Below are 23,700 nucleotides of genomic sequence, written 5' to 3'. Positions count from 1 at the left end.
AACAGATTTAAAGGTAACCCACCATTTTGGTCCGAATTGAATGAGAAGGTTTCTTCTAGGTCATATTAAATTAATTATTAGCCAAAGCAAAACTTCCTGGATGAAAGATCGTAGTTGATCTACTACTTTTTTCAAGGATTTATAATTTTTTTTTTTTTTTTTTTTTAAATCAGAAAACCTAGAATAACCACGGCTTTGGTATCAATACAGTTGTTCACTTCCTAAGAAGGAACAAGCCTATTAACATAGGGGACAAAGCTTTAAAATAAGGTTATTTTCTTGATATAAATGTCAAATAAAAAAATGCAAATCAAATCTCCTTGAGACTATATTACAAGAGAATATAAAGGAACTGAAGCATGATTGTACGTCCCAATTTCAGAATGGGTAAAAAAAAGATTCATGCAATCATCCGATGAGTGGCTTCATTAATGATAAGCTAACATCTCAATCAAGAGGCAAAGTCATAGTTCTTAAACCAAGATTACCAGAAGAAACCAAATAACACAAATACCATGAGAATTGAAATCTCAACAAGACTTTCATCCTCTTCCTTTATCTTTGTCTGTTGGCACAAATCTTAATGAAGACTTCATTTCTTAAATCCCAGAAAATGGAGCTTCGAAGAGTAATGTTTTTAAGAATACAAATATACTGCCTGAAGGTAACTGCAAGGTCCTCAAATGTTGAGGTGCCTCCAACAGTACTGCCACTCTTTGAACTATGATTTTTTAAGTTTAAAGCTATTAAAAAGTTACATCACATTTATGAGAAAAATAAAATGTGGTAACAATAGCAATATGAACATACTGTAATTGCATTAAAAAAAAAAATTATGATAATCCATATTCTCATCATCTCCTACGCCTATTGATGCAAAGGGCCTCGGTTAGATTTCGCCAGTCATATCTATCTTGAGGTTTTATAAATCTGTACTTCTACATTCATCACCTACTTCACACTTCATAGTACTCAGCCATGTAGGCCGGGTCTCCCAACTCTTCTATTGCCTTGTGAAGCCCAGTTGAAAGCTAGAAATAATCTCTTGGGGAGTGCGAAGAGCATGCCCTAACCATCTCCATTTACCCCTCACCATGATCTCATCCCCATGTGGCACTCCGGTAATCTATCAGTTTCATTTCTGATTCTTTCCTGTCTTCTAGCATCCAATATTCTTCTGAGGGCTTTGTTCTCAAATCTACTGCATCTTTTGGATAGCCATAGACTGAATGAAAAAAAAAAATATGCAAAGACAAGGAAAATCATCCTCCATATTTGCCCCTTCAACTAAAGAACATCAATGATATTTTGAAAATAAATATATAAAGATAAGGTATCCTAAAATCTTCTTCAAAGATTGCAAATACATAATTTAAACAATTAAAAAAGAAGAGCATAGTGAAAAAATAAAAAAATAAATGCTAGTGTATATATAGAGAGAAAACTTTTAACCTTATTACAACTAAATACACCATAACTATATCTTTGGGTTATCAGTAATAGTTTCTTTCAATAGCTAAAAAATAATTAATGTATGAAAAACACTGTACCTGAACCACAGTCTATGATTTAAAACCGGGTTACCAAAATTCCTGTTTCTAAACATGCTATGGAAGCTATAAATATAAAAATTATCACCAACAAGTTAAATGTTTTTGTACAAATCAGTAAAAATGTAAATAAAAATATATATTATTAATACTAAACCTCTTTGTCAATACATAAAATCTCCCCCCCACAAAAAAAAAAAAAAAAAAAAAAAAAAAAAAAAAAAAAAAGCCAGTTTAGCAGGACATTATTAAGTTCATATTCATGAAATCCCCACATCAAGTTTGTGTCTCCTTGATATCTTGAGTCTCCGCAGGATTCTCTTCTGAGATTAGGTACATTCACTGCTGTACTTGCTAATTCAGCTCATCCTGTAATATAAATGTACGTAGCTATTTAAATCTAATTAAATACTAATTAAAATATCCTGTTCTTATATGTTAAGAATTGAAATTGAAATACTGTACTTATAAATCACACATATCATAAACTAACTTTACTTATGTTTTGGTACCAAACAGCTTAGTTCAAATAATTTTGGATTTTTATGTGTATTTAAACTCTACTAAAGTTATACAAATATTATCAAGAATATTCTTCTTCCCCACCATTATCCCTCCATTAAGGGATCAGTTGCCTGATGCACCCTCTACAATGCCTTCGATCAAAGGCATTCTCTTCCAACAAACCTCTTCTCTCCATATCATCCTTCACCTTATCTCGCCATCTAATTCTTTGCCTCCTCCTCGATCTTCTCCCCATTACAGGTTCCTCCCAAGACTTCCACACTCCCTCCCCACCATCCATCCTTAACATGTGCCCACACCATCTCAGTCATGACACTTATCATCTCCAATCCTCACTACACCTGCCATTATCCTGACTTTTACCTTGATTGGTCTTTTCCTATCACATCCCACTCCTACCTTCCTCCACTTTCCCCATAGTAGTTTTATCCTACTCTCAAATTCTGCAGTTTAAAGTCAAATAATTATGGATTTTTGTATATTTAAACTCAACAAAGATATACAAATATTACCAAGAATGAATGTCAATAAAATGAGGGTACATTACAGGTACATGTAAGATTTTGATATCCCCATCTTTGATTTAAGATTTTGATATCACCATCTTTGATTCAAGATTTTGATATACTAATCTTCATTTCTTAAGCTTCATATTTCAACCAAACTACACTTTCCTAACCTGATGGCACAGAAAAAGATTAGAATTTTAATTCCACAACTATAACTTAAGAGTTGTTCCAATACAAGAGTAAATAACAAATGTTTGCCTTATCAAATGTGCTGTAATTCCTGACTATAACGAAATATTTCTTTAACTTTACAAAAGTCTCAAAAAATTACATTACTTTGGATAGATTATTTTTGATATTTTACATTTGGATTTAATCATTCCAAAAGGAATAAATAAAAATTTCCTGGTATTAAAAAAACCTTGAAATCAATAAAACATGTACTAATTTTTTTAAAAGTACAGTAGTATAAACAACAATTACAGTACTGTATGTACTGTAACCTGAATTTAAAAAAAAACTAACACTTACATTATTTTACTGCATTATATCACATCTTTAGTTCCAGTTGGGAAAATAAATATATCCAAGTAAGGTCTGTAGTTCATAGCAAATGAACAAAACCCCCAATGTCATAAATCTGTAGCTTTTGGGGTCAAAGGCAGATCTCTGGGTCCCAATGTCATCTCAGAAAAGTCCTCTGAAATTATAGATAATTAGAACAATTAAACAATAAATTGCCTCTGTTTAAATTTCATCATAAAACCTCACACCATAGAAATCTCTCGTGCAAACTAATATGAATGGCTTCTTTGCAAAAGAAGACTAATATCAATCTTTATCTTTTGAAAAAGGTGTCTTTTTTTTCCATATAATTGGTTTTCCCTTTTTCTATACAGTATTTCTTATTACTATCCAGATTAAAACTTTGCTTACTTTTATGCTATTGATGCCCAATCGTCCCAAAGTGGATAACAAGAAAAAAAAAATGTTTCCTTTACTCGTCATCAACTTTCCAGAAACCTTAGAAGCCTTAGAAATGGAACACGACAATTATCATCATCATGTAATACAAAACACTACGTGTCATCACAAATGATCAAACGCAAAGGTGTTATCACCTCATAATCACTTAATAACCAAGTTGAAGACAACCTCCAACCACCGTAGGACAAGATGCTATCAACCTACATACAAATTATACCACAGGTACCAACTCGTGACCACTGAACAGCATATTCCAACACCATACATTCAATACAAGATAAAGATGTAGACATTATTACAAGTCATAGATGCTGGCAATCTACCCAATACCCGTGTGAGAAAAAGATAATGCTAAGCTGTAACAAAATGTTACAATCCTAGCAATACCAACAGAGTTACAACTTATACAGTATCCAACAAATAGGCTTTACTGTAAGTTTAAATTTGTATCAATACTTCAATTTGCTTATTTTCATGATGTAACAACTACAGTAACCAATAAGAAAAATCTTTCCTAGTTCCTTAAGTCACCAGACTTCTTACATTATAACCTCACCCACACAATATTGTCTGATACATTCAGTCAACCGAAACAAAAATCAATACTGTACTTACGTATAATTATGTATAATTTGGTTAACTCCCATACCAGCACATTTACAAAACAGGTCCTTCAGTTATCTGTTCTCACTACATGATAAATTTGCTTTTAATACCCGAAAGTTTGACATATTAATACGAGGATATGAGGCACAGAACCCAAAAAGGGGCCCAGTTTTATAGCTATGGAGGGAATGAGGGGACACTTTCTGAAAATGTCCCCAGGCCTCCAAGAAAGGGGGACCTACAGTGAAGCAGGGTCAGAAAAATAAAAATATATAAGTAAACTTTTATAATTACCACCAATGTACCACGGCAAGGCAGAAAGTGGGCTTCTTTACTATCTTGACACCCAGCCCCCAAATCCCTAACTACACCCAAGAGGACCCATAGCTTTCGACCTACAAATCTAACACAATATACATACATGGGAACAAAGTACCTGCACAGCTGTCATACTGTAATGTCTTATTTCTGTGTTTTGATTTTAGGTGACTTTTCAAAGTATTTTCTTTTGGTAATGAAATGTTGTCATTTATTACTCCAGCAAATATTACTTTTTTATTTTTACTACAGGCCTGTATCACTTTTAATCAATGAATTTTCTCAACCTAAAATGCAAATACTATACAGTCATACCTCTCTTCACGAAATAATCTATGAAATTTTCATGCTGCAAAACGAGATGCGAAGATTTTTGACTCGCATTGCGAAAAATGTTTCATGAAAAGATTTTTTCCAGCCAGGCCGAGAATAAAAGTCACCCAATAAAAATGTGAAGAAAATGGGTTATTTGCACAATAGAAAATCTATCTCTCTATAATAAGGGTAACTATAATAGTATATCACAAGATGCTCTATATTTTGTATATGTACAGTATTTTACTGTGTGTATTATATTATTTTCTATTTATTATTGCATTATGTTCTCATAAATACTTAACTTACAGGTATTAACATTTAATTTGGGTATATTGAACAGTTCAAATGTATTTGACTGTACAGTACTTCATTGTGGTTATAAAGCAGCTTTACTATCAAGATTTAATGTGGTGTTTTTGTAGGGTTTGGAATGACTGAGGCAATTACATGTAAAATGCAACTCTTACCACAAAATCTTCAAGAAACGAAAGCCACTCCAGAATGAATGAATTTCATGCGAGGCATTACAGTACCAAATCTACTATGGACCATTAGAATGGCTTTGAAAGCTGTAGTAAAACTAAGTGTGGATTTTACTATTAAGAATTATGATAACTAACACGCTCAAGTCAGCCCAGTGTAGCAATGACAATATCTAATTTACCACAAATGAGCAATTTTGCACAGCAAAATCTTTAGCGAGATAATGAAGGCTTAGTTAAGGGCCTAAACTCACAGTCTTGACAGATCCACCCTAATTTAGATAGCAAAGAAACCTTAGAAGACCTTACACAAACCACGTTACAGTAAAGTATATGTACTTTGAGAAAGTTTAAGTTTCACTTGCTGTTCATAGCATAAAAACTGCTTTTAGCTACAAGTTGACAAGATCTCTACACATTACAAGATTATGCAGAAAACAGCTCGCAACTACTATCCTACAAGATACTTTACAATGACTGCATAACTCTTACAACTATGTATTGTACTTTAATGACAAACCAAACTATAAAACTGTGATGGCAAGATACAATTGCGTTGTCACACACATTTTATCCATGGGTTGTTTCATATATCAAATAATTATTCATCCAACCAATCATTGTTGGCATTTTCTCACCCAAAACACTAAATTTCTCACTGTGGAACCACATTTGGTAAATATATGATACTCTAATTCTAGACAAATACATGAACCATATATTTTTCCTACTCGTTATCTTGTGTTCTAGACATTTCTGACCTTGATTATTGGGGCAAACCACCCGTTCATGAGTTTTTGGACCCACTTATGTCAAGACAATTATGGGGGAACCCAGTGGGAAACCGGAGTTTTTTGGGTGGGGAAATGTCATAAACGAGTAATTTACAGCAATAATAATGGTCAGAAATGCAAAATAAGAACAAGATAACCAGTTGGAAAAATATATGTATCATGTAAGCGGCTGAACATGGGCTAAACATGACAAATTCGTAGGTAATTTGTATTTTTCCTAACTATACAAACCTTAGCTATTTAGTAGGGGTTATTACTTTCGGCGTAGCTGAAATGACGAGCCATTAAAATTTTAAAGAGGGTTTACTACCCCACCGCTAGTTAGCGGGGGGGGGGGGGGGGGGGGTAGGGAGGGTAGCCTGCTAACCACCCTCACACACAGCTGTGCTTGAGCTCACTTTGCTTGGAGGTAGGACTTCAAGGGGGATAGGGTTGGCGGGCAAGTTTGATTAAATAGCTAAGGTTTGTATAGTTAGGAAAATACAAATTACCTACGACTTTGTCATTTGTTCCGTAACTGACACACAAACCACGCTATTTAACAGGGGTGAATCACCCATTAGGAACGGTGGAAAGTCCCTGCCAGTATTGGCTTTTGGCTTTGCCCGGGGACTCAATATTTGAGTGTGTTCGCACTCAGCAATAAGGAGTCCCTGCACCTTGCTAGAACCTTGCTACGCAAGGACTGCGGCCTACGCAAGCTGTGTGTGAAGGTAAAATAAAGTGTGACTCGTCCTAGGAAGTTGACCTGTAGTCCCTTAGAAGGAAACTTTAGGCTAGGACTCTCCCAATACCACCTCGTCAGGGTATGGGGACGTGACAGTATTATCTTAATACTCTGAACACAAGGAAACATGGTTTACCTGCAGTGGTTTGAGGTCAGCTGTGCAGAGAACCCAGGATGCTGCTTTCCCCAAGAGAGGGGAGGGTGAAGAAAAGAGTAAGGGCCAGACAAACCTTTGCATTCATGCAGACTAAGACTGAGTAACAATGCCCTCAACCTTCTGCTACTTGTCCACTAAGGAGCCTGAGGTTTTAAACCAGCTGTTGTGCAGCCATCACAGGGCCGATAGAAAACGTATCGAGCCTCCTGTGGGTCACGTCGTGCCGGTAATCTGACGTTTCCACACCCCAGCTTGAAGGACCTGCTTCACAGAAATTTCTCTTGAAGGCCAGGGACGTAGCTATGCCCCTGACATCATGTGCTCTAGGGCGACGTGACAGAGGAGGGTCTGGATTCAGGGACAGATGGATCACCCTACGAATCCATGCCGAGATGGTGTTCTTGGTGACCCTTCTCTTAATCCTCCCAGTGCTAACAATGCTTGCACCAGGGGACGGACTGAAGCCGTTCTTCTGAGATATAGCCTCAGACTCCTTACTGGGCACAGTAGGAGAAGGTCTGGGACATCTGTTACAGAACGGAGACTCGAATCCGGAAGGAGTCGAACCGAGCGTCCGGCACCCCCTGATTTTGAGTCTTAGCACCAAACTCAGGGATGAACTTGAACGTTACCTCCTCCCCATTACCCTTGCATGGGCGATGTCATATGAGAGACCATGAAGTTCATTGACTCGCTTGGCCGAAGCCAAAGCTAGTAAGAACACCGTCTTCCAAGTTAGGTGGAGAACTGAAGCCTGCGTAATGGTTCATAGTGAGGTCTCTTAAAGAGACCTGAGAACTCGAACCACGTTCCATGGAGGAGGTCTCACATCCGACTGAGGGCAGGTAAGTTCATAACCTCGTATGAGTAGGGAAAGTTCCAGCGAGGAAGAAAAGATCATTCCTTCGAGCCTGAAGGCTAGACTTAAGGCTAAGCGATAGCCTTTCACCGCCGAGACTGAAAGGCACATTTTCTTCCCGCAAATACACGAGGAACTCCGCTATTGCCGGAATAGTGGCATCGAGTGGAGAGATACCCCTTCCACGACACCAACCACAGAAGACTTTCCACTTTTCCTGGTAAACAGATGCGGATGATTTTTGCATATGTCCAGACATCCTAATCGCAACTTGTTGCGAAAAATGTTATTTTCATTAGTAAAATAAATTTTTGAATATACTTACCCGATAATCATGTAGCTGTCAACTCTGTTGCCGACAGAAATCTACGGTCGGGATACGCCAGCGATCGCTATACAGGTGGGGGTGAACACCACAGCGCCATCTGTGGTCAGGTACTCCAGTACTTCTTGTCAACACCACCTCAATTTTTTCCTCGGTCCACTGGTTCTCTATGGGGAGGAAGGGTGGGTCAATTAAATCATGATTATCGGGTAAGTATATTCAAAAATTTATTTTACTAATGAAAATAACATTTTTCAATATTAATCTTACCCGATAATCATGTAGCTGATTCACACCCAGGGTGGTGGGTGGAGACCAGCATACATGTTAACAAAGAAGCTAAGTATCCCGTATTTTATTTTATTAGTTATTCAAAAATAACATAAAATAAATAAGTACCTGGTAAGGAAGACGACTTGAACCATTACTCTGCCTTTATTAAGTACGTCTTCCTTACTGAGCGTAGCGGTCCTCTTAGGATGCTGAACGACTCTTAGGTGCTGAAGTATAAAGGGCTGCAACCCATACTAAAGGACCTCATCACAACCTTTAACCTCGGCGCTTCTCAAGAAAGAATTGACCACCCGCCAAATCAACAAGGATGTGGAAGGCTTCTTAGCCGACCGTACAACCCATAAAAAGTATTCAAGAGAAAGGTTAAAAAGGTTATGGGATTATGGGAATGTAGTGGCTGAACCCCCGCCTACTACTGCATTCGTTGCTACGAATGGTCCCAGGGTGTAGCAGTTCTCGTAAAGAGACTGGACATCTTTGAGATAGAATGATGCGAACACTGACTTGCTTCTCCAATAGGTTGCATCCATAACACTCTGCAGAGAACGGTTCTGTTTGAGGGCCACTGAAGTAGCCACAGGTCTCACTTCATGTGTCCTTACCTTCAGCAAAGCAAGGTCTTCTTCCTTCAGATGAGAATGTGCTTCCCTAATCAGGAGCCTGAATAGGTAAGAAACTGAGTTCTTAGACCTTGGAAGAGAAGGCTTCTTGATAGCACACCATAAGGCTTCTGATTGTCCTCGTAAAGGTTATGACCTTTTTAGATAGTACCTAAGAGCTCTAACTGGGCAAAGTACTCTCTCCAGTTCGTCCCCCACCAAGTTGGATAGGCTTGGGATCTCGAACGACTTAGGCCAAGGACGTGAAGGAAGCTCGTTTTAGCAAAAAACCGAGCTGCAAGGAACATGTAGCCGTTTCAGATGTGAAAACTATGTTCCTGCTGAAGGCGTGGATCTCACTTACTCTTTTAGCTGTTGTCAAGCACACGAGGAAAAGAGTTTTTAATGTGAGGTCCTTAAAAGAGGCTGATTGGAGAGGTTCAAATCTTGATGACATAAGGAACCTTAGGACCACGTCTAGATTCCAGCCTGGAGTGGACAACCGACGTTCCTTTGAGGTCTCAAAAGACCTAAGGAGGTCCTGTAGATCTTTGTTGGTGGAAAGATCCAAGCCTCTGTGGCGGAAAACCGCTGCCAACATACTTCTGTAACCCTTAATCGTAGGAGCTGAAAGGGATCTTACGTTCCTTAGATGTAACAGGAAGTCAGCAATCTGGGTTACAGTGGTACTGGATGAGGAAACTGCATTGGCCTTGTACCAGCTTCGGAAGACTTTCCCTTTAGACTGATAGACTCTGAGAGTGGATGTCCTCCTTGCTCTGGCAATCGCTCTGGCTGCCTCCTTCGAAAAGCCCCTAGCTCTTGAGAGTCTTTCGAAAGTCTGAAGGCAGTCAGACGAAGAGCGTGGAGGTTTGGATGTACCTTCTTTACGTGAGATAGACGTAGAAGGTCCACTCCTAGAGGAAGAGTCCTGGGAATGTCGACCAGCCATTGCAGTACCTCTATGAACCATTCTCTCGCGGGCCAGAGCGGAGCCAACCAACGTCAGCCGTGTCCCTTTGCGAGAGGCGAACTTCTGAAGTACCCTGTTGACAATCTTGAACGGCGGGAATGCATACAGGTCGAGATGGGACCAATCCAGCAGAAAAGCATCCACGTGAACTGCTGCTGGGTCTGGAATCGGAGAACAATACAACGGGAGCCTCTAGGTTATCGAGGTAGCGAACAGATCTATGGTTGGCTGACCCCACAGGGCCCAAAGTCTGCTGCAAACATTCTTGTGAAGGGTCCACTCTGTGGGGATGACCTGACCCTTCCGGCTAAGGCGATCTGCCATGACATTCATATCGCCCTGAATGAACCTCGTTACCAGCGTGAGTTTTCGATCTTTTAACCAGATGAGGAGGTCCCTTGCGATCTAGAACAACTTCCACGAATGAGTCCCTCCCTGCTTGGAGATGTAAGCCAAGGCTGTGGTGTTGTCAGAGTCCACCTCCACCACCTTGTTAAGCTGGAGGGACTTGAAGTTTATCAAGGCCAGATGAACCGCCAACAGCTCCTTGCAATAGATGTGAAGTGTCCTTAGCTCCTGATTCCATGTTCCCGAGCATTCCTGTCCGTCCAAAGTCGCACCCCAGCCCGTGCCTGATGCGTCAGAGAAGAGACGGTGGTCGGGTTTCTGAACAGCCAAAGGTAGACTTCCTTGAGAAGAAAGCTGTTCTTTCACCACGTGAGAGTAGACCTCCTCTCTTCGGAAACAGGAACTGAGATCGTCTCTAGCGTCATGTCCAGTGAGCCGCTAGATGATACTGAAGGGGGCGGAGGTGGCGTCTCCCTAACTCGATGAACAGGGCCAGCGATGAAAGTGTCCCTGTTAGACTCATCCACTACCTGACTGAGCATCGGTTCCTTCTCAGCATGCTCTGGATGCAATCTAGGGCTTAGTAGATCCTTGGGGCCGACGGAAAAGCCCGAAAAGCTCGACTCTGAAGATCCATACCCAGGTAGACAATGGTCTGGGATGGGACGAGCTGGGACTCCTCAAAATTGACCAGGAGGCCCAGTTCCTTGGTCAGATCCATAGTCCATCTGAGAATCTCCAGACAGCGACGACTTGTGGGAGCTCTTAAAAGCTAGTCGTCTGACGGAGCCGGACACAAGATCATGGTACTGCTGCACAGTCTGTGAACTGTCAACCATGGGGAAGCGAGGAAGTACAGCGACAACCCGAAGCTGTCTAGACTGTCTGGGTCGTACAGACAACTCCTTATCGGGTTGCTGAGGTTGCCGCACTGCGTCACAACAAGTCACTTCTGCTGGTTGTTGAACGTCTTCCCAGTGACACACTGACTCCGTAAACAAAAAATCCTCTAACAAGGACTAAGCTTGGACTGCATGTCTTGCAACAAAGCTCAAGGTCTATGGGAGCAGGTGTGGTAACAGACGGGGTTAGCGACTGAAGTGGAACCATTACCCTCCCTGGAAGCATGTTATGCTTAAATAAAAGTCCATAGGAGGCTAAGCAGCTAAAGGCTCCTCTCCAAATGACAGAGTCCTCAAGGGAATATCAGAAGGAGGGAGAATAGCACTTTCTCATCTACAGGAACCATATCCGAGAAAAGCTAAGTTCTCTCAGTGAGGGTTTCACTGGTGCAAAAGCAGCAGACTAGAAGGCAACGTTATGAAACTGCTTGACAGTCTAGTGAGTTGGCAACAACCAAAGATGTGTGACTGAGGAGCATGCGGTAAGGTATGCAGAGCATGCTGTAAGGTAAGCAGAGCATGTTGCATGGCGTGCGGCTTATGCTGCATGGGATGAGGCTCATGCTGCATGGTATGAGGCTCATGCCGCATGCGTTGAGGAGGATGCCGCATAGTATGAGGCTCCTGCCTCATGGGTTGAGTCGGTTGCCGCATAGCATGAGGCTCCTGCCTCATGGTTTGAGGAGGATGCCGCATAGCATGAGGCTCCTCATAGCATGAGACTCCTGCCTCATGGGTTGAGGAGGATGCCGCATAGCATGAGGCTCCTGCCTCATGGGTTGAAGAGGATGCCGCATAGCATGAGGCTGCCTCATGGGTAGAGGAGGTTGCCGCATAGCATGAGGCTCATGCCTCATGGGTTGAGGAGGATGCCGCATAGCATGAGGCTCCAGCCTCATGGTTTGAGGAGGATGCCGCATAGCATGAGGCTCCTGTGAGGTTCCTGCCTCAAGAGTTGCGTCTGCCTCAAGGGTTGAGGAGGTAGCTGCGCAGAGAGAGGCTCATGCTGTGAAGAATGCGGTTGCTGCATGCGTTGAGGCGGCTGCCTCATAGCATGAGGTTCCTGCCTCAAGAGTTGCGTCTGCCTCAAGAGTTGCGTCTGCCTCAAGGGTTGAGGAGGTGGCTGCGCAGAGAGAGGCTCTTGCCTCAAGAGTTGAGGCTCTTGCCTCAAGAGTTGAGGTTCTTGCCTCAAGAGTTGAGGTTCTTGCCTCAAGAGTTGAGGCTCTTGCCTCAAGAGTTGAGGTTCTTGCCTCAAGAGTTGAGGTTCTTGCCTCAAGAATTGAGGCTCTTGCCTCAAGAGTTGAGGTTCTTGCCTCAAGAGTTGAGGTTCTTGCCTCAAGAGTTGAGGTTCTTGCCTCAAGAGTTGAGGTTCTTGCCTCAAGAGTTGAGGTTCTTGCCTCAAGAGTTGAGGTTCTTGCCTCAAGAGTTGAGGTTCTTGCCTCAAGAGTTGAGGCTCTTGCCTCAAGAGTTGAGGTTCTTGCCTCAAGAGTTGAGGCTCTTGCCTCAAGAGTTGAGGCTCTTGCCTCAAGAGTTGAGGTTCTTGCCTCAAGAGTTGAGGCTCTTGCCTCAAGAGTTGAGGTTCTTGCCTCAAGAGTTGAGGCTCTTGCCTCAAGAGTTGAGGCGGTTGCCGCATAGCATGAGGCTCCTGCCTCAAGGAAAGTGGAGGTTGCTGCATAGCGCTGGTACCTGGCAACTCCCAATGCGGCAGCTCACGCATGGAGGCAGGAGGAGCCTCAACATCATACGTCTGGCAGGGTGGACTGCGCAGAGGTGGAGGAGCGCTCGCAGGAGGTGGTGTGCTAACCTTCTCTGCCTGAAACTCCTGCATCAACACCGCAAGCTGAGACTGCATTGTCTGCAGCATAGACCACTAGAGTTTAAGAAAGACAACAACAAACGGAGCTACTGTCCGTTGAGACTGAGGGTCTAAAACAGCTGGTGCGGCAACAGACGGAGTTACTGCCTGTTGCGATACCACCTTGCCTCTCTGGGAGGTGTGCAGTTGTCGTACTGCAGCAAGTCCGAACTGACCCAGTGCTAATGGCACCACCTAGGAGTTGGACTTGCGCGGAAGGGACCGACTTGCACTTAAAAGCTGCAAGATTTGGTCCATGGTTTCTGCGAGAAACCTCTTCCGCAGACGAGGAATAAAAGGGCTCTCTCGTCTTTGTGTGGGTGGGGTGATCACGTCGGCTACGTGAGTTGGTTACACCCGAAACCACGGAGGGAAACGTCTGTTCGTCGATCAAGGCCTGATGAACCCATAAGTCCTTCGACGTTACTTCTCCCCTGCTTGGGAGCTTGTAAGAGGTCCCAGACTAGGCGAACAACTGGCACGAACAGACGAACCCTCGAACGCAACACTGTAACACTTTGCGCTTATCACTTTATCACTTTTGATTTTCTGTTTGCACTTATTTCACTGAACTCGAAACTTTAAGTGGTTTGTACCTGAAACACGCAATTCTATCCTTCATTAAAAGTTAGTAATTGCGAAAACAGTATTACAATGTAACAGAAAAACATAATGAAAGATAAATAATTCAGTGGCTGGAAAAGAGACTAAACACTAGATCAAATAAACTACGTTTAAAATCTCTCACCGCATAAAGCCTGAGAACAAGAATAAAACTCTAGAAACGTTTACCTTCTTCCCCTAAAGAGACTAGGGAGAAGAGCAAAAACGATAACAACGTTACCCGCTTGAACGAAACGTTTATCCTCCTCTCTCTACCTCCGTCTCGATCTCTCTCTCTCTCTCTCTTGACTTAGAACCTGAGAGATGAGCCCAATTATATATATCGTTAAAACATATTATTGTTAAAGGAAAAAAACTGAAAGATTTCCCAAATAAAAAGTTCCTTTATTAGAATTAAAACCATTTAAGCTAAGAAAGAATGAACAAAACGATAGAATCGTTCTACTCTTACTGCAACGTGACACCGTGAATACTCTCTCTCTATCGTAACGATAGAGCGCAAGTTGAACGTTCTGAACGTCAACAACTGCAGAGACAAAACAAAACGTTAGTTCAACTTTGAAAACAGTACGAGACTATCAAAGAAATTCTTTCAAAAACATTAAAATAGCATAATATGTTAACAGGTAAAAACGAAATGACGGGCTCAATGTTAATTAACTTCGGTTCCAAGAAAAGACCGCCTACTATTAGGAAAGGTCGAATATAAACAAATATAAAAATTAATTTTAATAAGTTTATAATAAAAGGAAGTTAATCGAAGAGGCCTATAAAAGGCGGAGAGATATAAAATAAATCTATAACTTTTGTTAAGCAAAATTAAGAAAGAGAGTCTATACTCTCTTCGACACCAACACTTCCGTCTAAGGGAAGGGTCGGCCATTAAAAGTGAAAGAGAGTTCATACTCTCTTCGTCACCAAAATTAAATCAAAAATTAAATCAAATTAATTCCAAAAACTTGCTAAGCTAATGATAAAGCTTCCTGAATAGCGAAGGCTAAACTCTAGAGCAAATACATCACCAAATCGTGAGCAATAACTCCAGAATCAACAGCGTATCCATGTAGGTCTAGCCGGAGGCACGACAGAGGAAAAATTGAGGTGGTGTTGACAAGAAGTACTGGAGTACCTGACCACAGATGGCGCTGTGGTGTTCACCCCACCTGTATAGCGATCGCTGGCGTATCCCGACCGTAGATTTCTGTCGGCAACAGAGTTGACAGCTACATGATTATCGGGTAAGATTAATATTGAAAAATCCTCTCTCAGTGAGGAGATGCTGGATAGTCACCAGGTGTGAAGTCATAGCGAAGCTACGGCTTTGTGAGAGATGCTGGCATGTGGTTGTCTGAGTAGATCGTGTCGTGGAAGGAATTCTCTCGGAAGTTCCGTTAGGAGTTGCAGAAGGTCCGAAAACCATTCCGCGTGATGGTCATTGAAAAATTGACCGATATTCTGGTCTTGTTGAGCACCCTCCTCATCGGACAGAACGGGGGGAAAGGCGTAAACGTTGATGTTGACCCACCGTTGTTGGAAGGCATCTTGCCAGAGCGCCTTGAGATCCGGGACTGGGGGGGGGGGGGAGTACAGTGGAATCTTGAAGATCAGCGCTGTAGCGAACAGATCCACAGTCGGGGAACCCCACAAAGTCAGGACTTTGTTGGCTACTAGATGACACAAAGACCACTCGGTACTCACTATCTGAGACGCTCTGCTCAGATTGTCGGCGGGCACATTCGTCTTGTCTGGAATGAAACGCGCCGATAGTAGAATCGAGCGGACTTCGGTCCATCTCAGTATATCTACTGCAAGATGGGATAGCTGCTTCGAAAAGGTACCTCCTTGCTTGTTGATGTAAGCCACTACTGTGGTGTTGTCGCTTATCACCACCACTGAGTGACCTGCCAGGTATTGTTGGAACTGCTGAAGGGCCAACAAAACGGCCTTCATCTCTAGACGATTTATATGGAGGCACTTTTCTGATTCTGACCACAGGCCTGAGGTCCTGTGGTACAGAACGTGCCCCCCCCCCCCCCTTTCTTTGAGGCATCTGAAAAAAGCATTAAATTTGGGGGAAGGACGAGAAGATCCACTCCTCTTCGTAGGTTCTCGTCTGTCACCCACCACTGGCGGTCCGTCCGTTCTGCACGACCCCTAGAGATCAAGACATCTGGGGAATCGCAACCTTGATTCCACCGGGATTTGAGCCGCTACTGGAGAGATCTCATCCTGAGGCGATCGTTGGGAACTAGACGAGCCAAGGATGAAAGGTGACCAAGGAGACGTAACCACGATTGGGTTGGCAGCTCTTCTCGTCTGAGGAAAGGGCTTGCAACCCCTCTCAGCCTTGCTATCCTGTCGTCTGATGGGAAGGCTTTGTGGAGATTGGTGTCTATAATCATGCCTAGGTAAACCAGTCTGAGTGGGAAGCAGAGAGGACTTCTCGAGATTTACCATGATCCCCAGATCCTGGCAAAGTCCTAGAAGTTTGTCTCGGTGTCGAAGGGATGACTCCGAGTCTGCTAGAATCAGCCAGTCATCCGGATAACGGAGGAGACGGATGCCGATCCTGTGTGCCCACGATGATATTATGGTGAACACTTCTAGTGAAACCCTGTGGTGCTGTGGAGAGACCGAAACACAGCACCTTGAACTGGTACCCCTTGTGGTCTAGGCTGAATCCTAAGTACTTCCTTGAAGACGGATGGACTGGGATCTGGAAGTACGCGTCCTTCAGATAAAGTATACACATGAAGTCTTGCGGTTTCATTGCAAATCACCGTGTTTGCGGTCTCCATGCTGAACGGAGTTTGCTTTAATCTGGACCTCTGCCCTAGGGGACCGCCCCCTTGCTGATCCTATGGCAAGGGAGCTAAATGCCACCGGATTTGTCCTCAGGGGAGGTAGAGATGTTGTGAACGGGACGCAATATCCCTGACTGATTACGGAAATCGTCCAGGAATCGGTCCCGAGTTGCTGCCACCTGTCTGCGCAACCTTGTAGGCATCCCCCCCATTGGCGGACATGTGGCCTCGGCTGCTCCCTCTAGGATTCTTCCCTCCCCTGGAGAATTTCTTGCCTTTCTTGTCCTTGACCGGAAAGGGCTTAGACACCACTGTCTTCGCTGCCGTTGTTGGTTTCGTGGTCTTGGTGGGACGTGGCTGCTGTTGTGCTGGAGGTTCCCATAACGGAAGAATGTCTGAGCCTGTAGATTTCGGTGCTAAGGGCCTCCCGGTACTGTCTTTGAGTCCTTCGACTCCCTCCTGGGAGGGATGCAGGACTCCAACAACGACGGAGGCAGGCTCTTCTCCACCCTTATTAGAGAAGACTTTACCGCGCAAGGTGGGGTTTCCCTCAATGGTGTGATGGGGGAACGTCTCACCTCACGTGACTCCTGAGGACAGGAAATCCTCATCCGAAGGGGAGGGAGAAAAGTCTGAGGGGGGAGGGTGCCTGCCTCGAAGACTTACGAGGAGACAGCTTCGTCCTCGGAGAAGTTACCGCGTCCGAAACTCCTCTTTTCCTCTTCAGGGAAGTAGATGCAGCCAAGGATTTGTGGCCGCGTCCGAAACTCCTCTTTTCCTCTTCAGGGAAGTAGATGCAGCCAAGGATTTGTGGCCCAACTCAGAGAGAACAGGCTTGAAAGCCTGTGCTACCGCTCTGATTAAAGCCCCAAACCAGGGCTGCCGGCTGCGCTGTCAGACACTCGCTCTGGAGGGAGAGTCGCCTGTAAGAAGAACGAAGATAAGGAGAAATGTCCCTGGACCTTTCTGGAACCTTCCCCCCTACCGACAAGCGCGCTGTTCTGCGCTTGCGCGGGGGGGGGGGGGGGGATGCGGTGATGGCGCCCTTACCGCGCGTTGTCTTGCAGCCTCGCGCGTGGGAGGGTATTGCGATTGCGTGATAGGGAATACCCGGGGCTCGCGCGCGGGAGACTGCTGGCGCGTTAGCGCACTCGCGCGCGGGCGAGACTTTATAGTGTGCAGGAATCAGATTGCGCGCTTGCGCAGGATCAGAATGAAGAGCCCGTGCGGGCGAAAATAAAAGATCGTGGGCGCGTACTCGCGTACCAGAAAGTTGTAATAAAGGTAAAAGACCTCGAGTAGAGAGAGAGAGCGTAGTCAATCTAAAAAAGGCCACATTCCCTTCGCTGAGAATCCAAGTTTCCCGTAGGAAAAGAGGAAAAGCGACGATAATAGATGAATGAAGAGGGTCCAGGCAATGACGATTCCCCTACGGCGGCCGAGTTAACGGATATATGCTGACAGGAAGACCGATGGGCCAGAGGGGGAGAGGTCGTTCCCCACGAAGTTCAACTGTGGTGGCCTTACTACTACACTAGTGTCGTCATACACACACACAGCACAAACACTGAAAAGAAAACTTACTACATTTCTATCCACAACTATATACATAAACAAAGAATGTTTATATATATTACAAGCATACGAAAAAGTAAATAAAAAGACAAAAATTAATGGCAGTCCAAAATAGGCGAGGAGAGAGAGAGGAACAACCGTTCTCGCTCCGAGCTAAAAGTAAAGTGAGCTCAAGCACAGGTGTGTGTGTGTGGGGGGGGGGGGAAGCTACCCTCCCTATCCCCCGCTAACTAGCGGTGGGGTAGTAAACCCTTGTTAAAATATTAATGGCTCGTCATTTCAGCTACGCCGAAAGTAATAACCCCTATTAAATAGCATGGTTTGTATGTCAGTTATGGAACAAATGATTATATAACACATCTGAGATTTATTAAAGGGTACAGAACCTAACAAAACCACCTAACCTAACCTAGTAGTTCCCAGGTCACAACCCCTAGCCTTGGCCAAGCACCCGGACCCCGTTCCCAGGTCGCAAGGCCCCGGACCCCCTTCCCAGGTCACAGCCCCTAACCTTGGCCAAGCCCCCGGACTCCCTTCCCAGGTCACAATCCCTAGCCAGGGGCAAGCCCTCAGACCCCCTTCCCAGGTCACAAGCCCTAGTAGGAGGGGCAAGCCCCCAGACCCCCTTCCCAAGTCACAAACTAAAACAAAATCACAATTCACAAATAAATCCTTACCCTATGTTTAGGATGTCGAAGGCTAAGGGTCTTCCGTTGACAAAGGAAGAACTGTCACGACCCTGTCGTAGACGTAGATGGGTGGGGGTTACAGTTTGGCGGCTTGAAGCAGGAAATTATGTAAGCGTTTGGTCGTCTTGCACTGGAAAAATAAGCACACTTTAGTTTGCTAATTATTGAAAAATTCAAACTGAACATTAAAATATGTATTATAATAATTTTTACCAGGCGAATAAAGACATAATGAGATAAATATTGAATAAAATGATCTTTTTGAATTCCGCCACGGAGAACGTAATTCTTGAAATACCCGCCACAACCTTTCGATGTTTTGAGTTTGTGCACCTGTCTTGGGATCCACAAAATTTTGCGACTGATTCACAGTAAGGTGCACATACCCTGCACTCGCGAGATCTCTGTATCCATTCCATGAATCACAGTGGATTACGCTCCCGGCCTTGATATAACATTGTATCAGGGTCACAAGGGTCTCGGCATTTCTTCGTTGGTCCACCAAAGGGACCACAAACATTTATTTTGCTCTCCCGCTCCATGCCACCGAACACCCACACACCAGACAAAGGCCTAACTTATATTTCGACCCCCAAAAGTTGGATTCATCCACTTAGACGACAATGCCAGGCCCACCTAAAGCTGGCAAGTTCTGGCAGTAATTTTCCGCAACTTCTGAACAATAAGATCTCCAGTTAACCGAAGTTTGTAATGTCCAGCCAAGGTTATAGGTGACATTGCCATGCGAAAAGGCCCTTTCAAGGAAATGATTCACGAACAGCAGTATTTCCCATGCTTGGACGCGAGCCTTTTCCAAGAAAGTGCCCTTAAATGTAGTTAGGGAAAAACCGCATGCACGACGCTTTCCCTTCTTAGCAACCTTGACTGATCGATTACAAGCCCACTGATTAACTTGAGATCTAAAGACACAACTGTTAGCAAGAAGGGCATTGATCATCTGAAGGGATGACTCCATGGTTCTGAAGGAACTCATATGCCAGTTTATTTTCTCTGAAAAAGAGGGAATGTATCTCCCACGCCCTTAGAGAACAACCCTGACATATGGAAGCCATGATGAAACCGAAGAGGGGGTTGGGATAGATATTGTAAAAGAACACCAGGGATCTTATGAAGAACTACTTGTAAGCTGTTAATTGGTTTAAAAAAACCACCTGACATACGTCATTGTAAATGAACAGAAAGCTCTGCAATCCATGGAAAAAAAACGCATGCACAATAAGTCCCCTTCAGTCTCTCAAAAGTAAACAATGGACAAAGTAAAAAAAAAAATACATTACTTCACATTTAAATACACCGATACGTAAGTTATAATGCCCCAAACCCCATTAACCATATAGAGAAAAACAACAAGCTAGCCAGCACTCGTCCATTTCTTATAGCAAATTCATTTTTGCTAGCAATTAAACTATCATATATCAACCCCACATTATTGTTGTTCTCTAAGGGGGTCCCCATTAGCTAAAATTAATTGTTTGTGACAGAAATTAGTCAAATTCATTTGAAGCACACTATATATATACATATAATTTATTTCTAGATCCAGCACCCATTCCTAGTTGAAACTGTAATTCTATCAAACAATCTACAGTATCAATAACCATACACTGCCAACTGGCAACCCAAGAACTGTCAGTTGTTCATTATGCCCAGCATAATCTTGAAACAATGGCAGACTAACCTACATATATTTACCTGTGTGATATCACTAGTAAACATCAATAAAGTATACCATATTTTGCATAATCTAAACTAGAATGCTGTGTCCTTATCAAGAATGCTACATTAATAACAATAATCCAATAATTTTCTTAAACTAATCTAGGATGTCATGTTCTTTCTAGTGGACCATCTTAGTACTTCCAAATGTTGCACAGATAAAGTTATAAGGACATGAATAACCACATACTTCTGACAATATAAAATTAAAATTAAGTGTAATTAAAATTTTACTTTTATATAGTTCAACCACAAAAAAAATTCATTACCAATTTATCAGTTTAATGTAATATTTACCTTTAAATTTTGGTAAATATATGATAGTTCAATTTCTAGTCAAAACAGGAATTAGTTATAAGAAACAGACGAAACATGATGGTTTTGGCAGGTTTCTCTATATGGCTAATGGGTGCCGAGCATGATAACTGGCATATCAATAGATCAAAATGTAAACCCCACTTATGTTTTTTAAGTCCATTGCTTATTTTTGAGACTGGTGGTGGGTTTCGAGCATGCAATGTTCACGATCACTTGTGGGAGCTCTTCAATTATACTACAAAGTACAACATATAAATACCCGAACATCTAATAACATACTGTACAGTGAACCCTCGCTACTTCGCGGTTCGACAATCGCGGATTCACCACTTCGCGGGGTTTTTCCATAACCCATATATATATACATATCGCGGATTTTCCGGAAATTTCGAAAATACCGCAATATCTGAAGACCCCAAATACGATATTTCGTTACCTGTAATTCCATTAATACTGTAATTAGTAATATATTCTCTTACTGATTGTTCATTGCATTACATATGACATATAATTAAGCACAGAAAGAAATAAAACACGAAAAGAGAATGTGATCATACGATAATTCAGTACTGTATACAGTACGTAGTAAAATTAAATCGAACATGAAACGCAAATCAGATGCAGTCATACCATATTAGAATGGTGTGTACTGTAATGGATATGCTTCTTTTCCATGAATCTTTTGTATGTATACGTACGTAGTACTGCATCCAATAATATTCTTTGTTGCAAAAATCACATTTCGAATAAGCGTACGAGAGAGAGAGAGAGAGAGAGAGAGAGAGAGAGAGAGAGAGAGAGAGAGAGAGAGAGAGAGAGAGAGGCATAAAATAGCGTACGTAAAGCTGTATTATTATTATTGTTATTATTATTATTATTGTTGTTGTTGTTAATAAAATTATTATTGTTATTATTATTATCATTATTATTGTTATTATTATTATCATTATTATTATTATTATTACTGTACAGTATTATTATCATTATTTATTATTATTACGGTATTGTACTTAATCTACGTACGTTCAGTATGCGCGGGGCATCTTCTATGAGTAGGTAACCAACGCATCATAGTACAGTACTGTAAGACGGGTTGTGATTGGTTCAAGCGCTGATAGATGACAAATCAGAACTCAAGTTTTGTAATCTAGCCTCTGATTGGTGTTTTAACCGCTTCTCCAACCCGCAGCATCTCTTTCCGCGGTCACTTTGTCTCCCGCTGTATCGCTGTGTTGACGTTGTTAATTGTGAACTTTAATCTGTGCTGTGCGTGACTGTTTTAAGTTGAACTTTTTGTTGAACTTTCTGTTAAACCCTACTGTACAATGCCTCCCAAGCCTTCTGCTTCTACTAAGGCTGGTAGTGAGCCTAAACAGCACCGAAAGATGATGACGATTGCTGAGAAGGTGACGCTTCTCGATACTATGTTAAAAGACAGTAGAAGTTACGCGGCCGCAGACCTCGAAGACCTGACGAAATCGGGCAGTGAAGACAGTGAAACACAGGAAGAGATCCAAGAAAATGTAGAAGAAACGGTCTTAACATTAGAACGGCTTGCCAAGCTCTGCAATCTTGCGAATGAGGTGAAAGAAATGTCGCAAGAGTGGGACGAGGATATGGTTCGTTCTGTACAATTCTGCACCAAGATCGATGAACACATGGCTCCCTACAGGATGCTCTTGCGAAAAAAGAAGCAGCGGCAGCAACTTCCGATCACAATGCCCTCAGAAGAAATTGAAGAAGTGTCTCAGGAAGAAGTTGAAGAGGTGTCCCAGGAAAAGACACCTCCGTCTGAAGAGACGTAAAATACTATTATTGGCTGCACAGTAGAAGACATCATCAGCTTCATCATCATCATTTCTACTGTGCAGCAAATTCATCGCCATCATCATTCAAGTTTTTCTTGAACTTCTTTCGTGGTGAGTACAGTAACAATCTTTATTTTTTACTTAAACATTTTAATATTTGTGCCTGTTTTATAGTTTAGTACTGTATGCATTAAGTTAAAGGGAAGGTTTTAAAAGCCTATCATATTTTTTTTGTTTAAAATTTACATTTACGTACGTAAAACAATCTCTCTCTCTCTCTCTCTCTCTCTCTCTCTACCTCTCTCTCTCTCTCTCTCTCTCTCGTAAATTGTTTTCCTGCTTTGCTACGTACAGTATGTACTGTATGATTTTATATAGATACGGTAAATAATATTTGTAATAACATATTTTGTAAATGCTTTTACTGTAAATATCATTATTTATCACTTTCATCATGCGCGTTAAATGCCTTCTTTGTTCTGAGCGTGGTTGTTTACTGAGCGTACTTTATGACGCCGTCGTTTCAGGCGGCGTCATAAAGAAAAAAATTTCATTTGGAAGTCCTAAGGAAAATTAAGTAAAACATTGGTAATAACAAAATCAACATACTGTATACATCAATATAATCGATGCAAAAACTAACCTATACATACAGTATATGTGTACAGTACACTAAATGAGTTTGTTTCTTCATTATGATCAGAGATAAACGTAAACAAAACATTGGTTGCCATTTTTTATCGTGCTTTTTAGGTGTTTAGGAAACGCATGATAAAAAAATCACCTTTAATATTTGTGCCTGTTTTAGTTTAGGGTACTGTAGTACATGCATTAAGTGTTCTGTACATTAAAGGGTAGTTTGTTAACAGTACTACGTACAAGGGAAGGTTTTAAAAGTCCGAATATACATGTTAAATAAATAGGTAAATATGGTGTCAATACTTCGCGGATTTTCACCTATCGCGCCCGCGTCTGGAACCTATCAACCGCGATAAATGAGGGTTCACTGTACATGGG

The 23,700-nt window shown here is 42.3% G+C and overlaps 1 long non-coding RNA gene across 3 annotated transcripts in view; it reads right to left on the bottom strand.

Moving 5' to 3' along the window:
• Positions 1–1,826: 1,826 nt before the first annotated feature.
• The window catches only part of LOC137622676 (uncharacterized), a 60,313-nt gene continuing 38,439 nt past the window's right edge, over positions 1,827–23,700 (bottom strand). For 2 of the 3 annotated variants that reach the window (XR_011040457.1, XR_011040459.1), the window contains 2 exons: positions 3,116–3,284; positions 1,827–1,919 (listed from right to left, as the gene is read on the bottom strand). This is a non-coding gene — a long non-coding RNA (uncharacterized lncRNA). Of the gene's footprint in view, positions 1,920–3,115; positions 3,285–18,808; positions 18,951–23,700 lie in introns of all 3 variants that reach the window. The other variant, XR_011040458.1, reaches the window with a different exon arrangement.

The sequence above is a fragment of the Palaemon carinicauda genome, chromosome 2 (genome assembly GCF_036898095.1).
Source record: "Palaemon carinicauda isolate YSFRI2023 chromosome 2, ASM3689809v2, whole genome shotgun sequence".
Taxonomy (NCBI): Eukaryota; Metazoa; Arthropoda; class Malacostraca; order Decapoda; family Palaemonidae; genus Palaemon; species Palaemon carinicauda.
The sequence above is the reverse complement of the archived record's forward strand: the minus strand, read 5'-3'. Positions and strand labels throughout refer to the sequence as shown.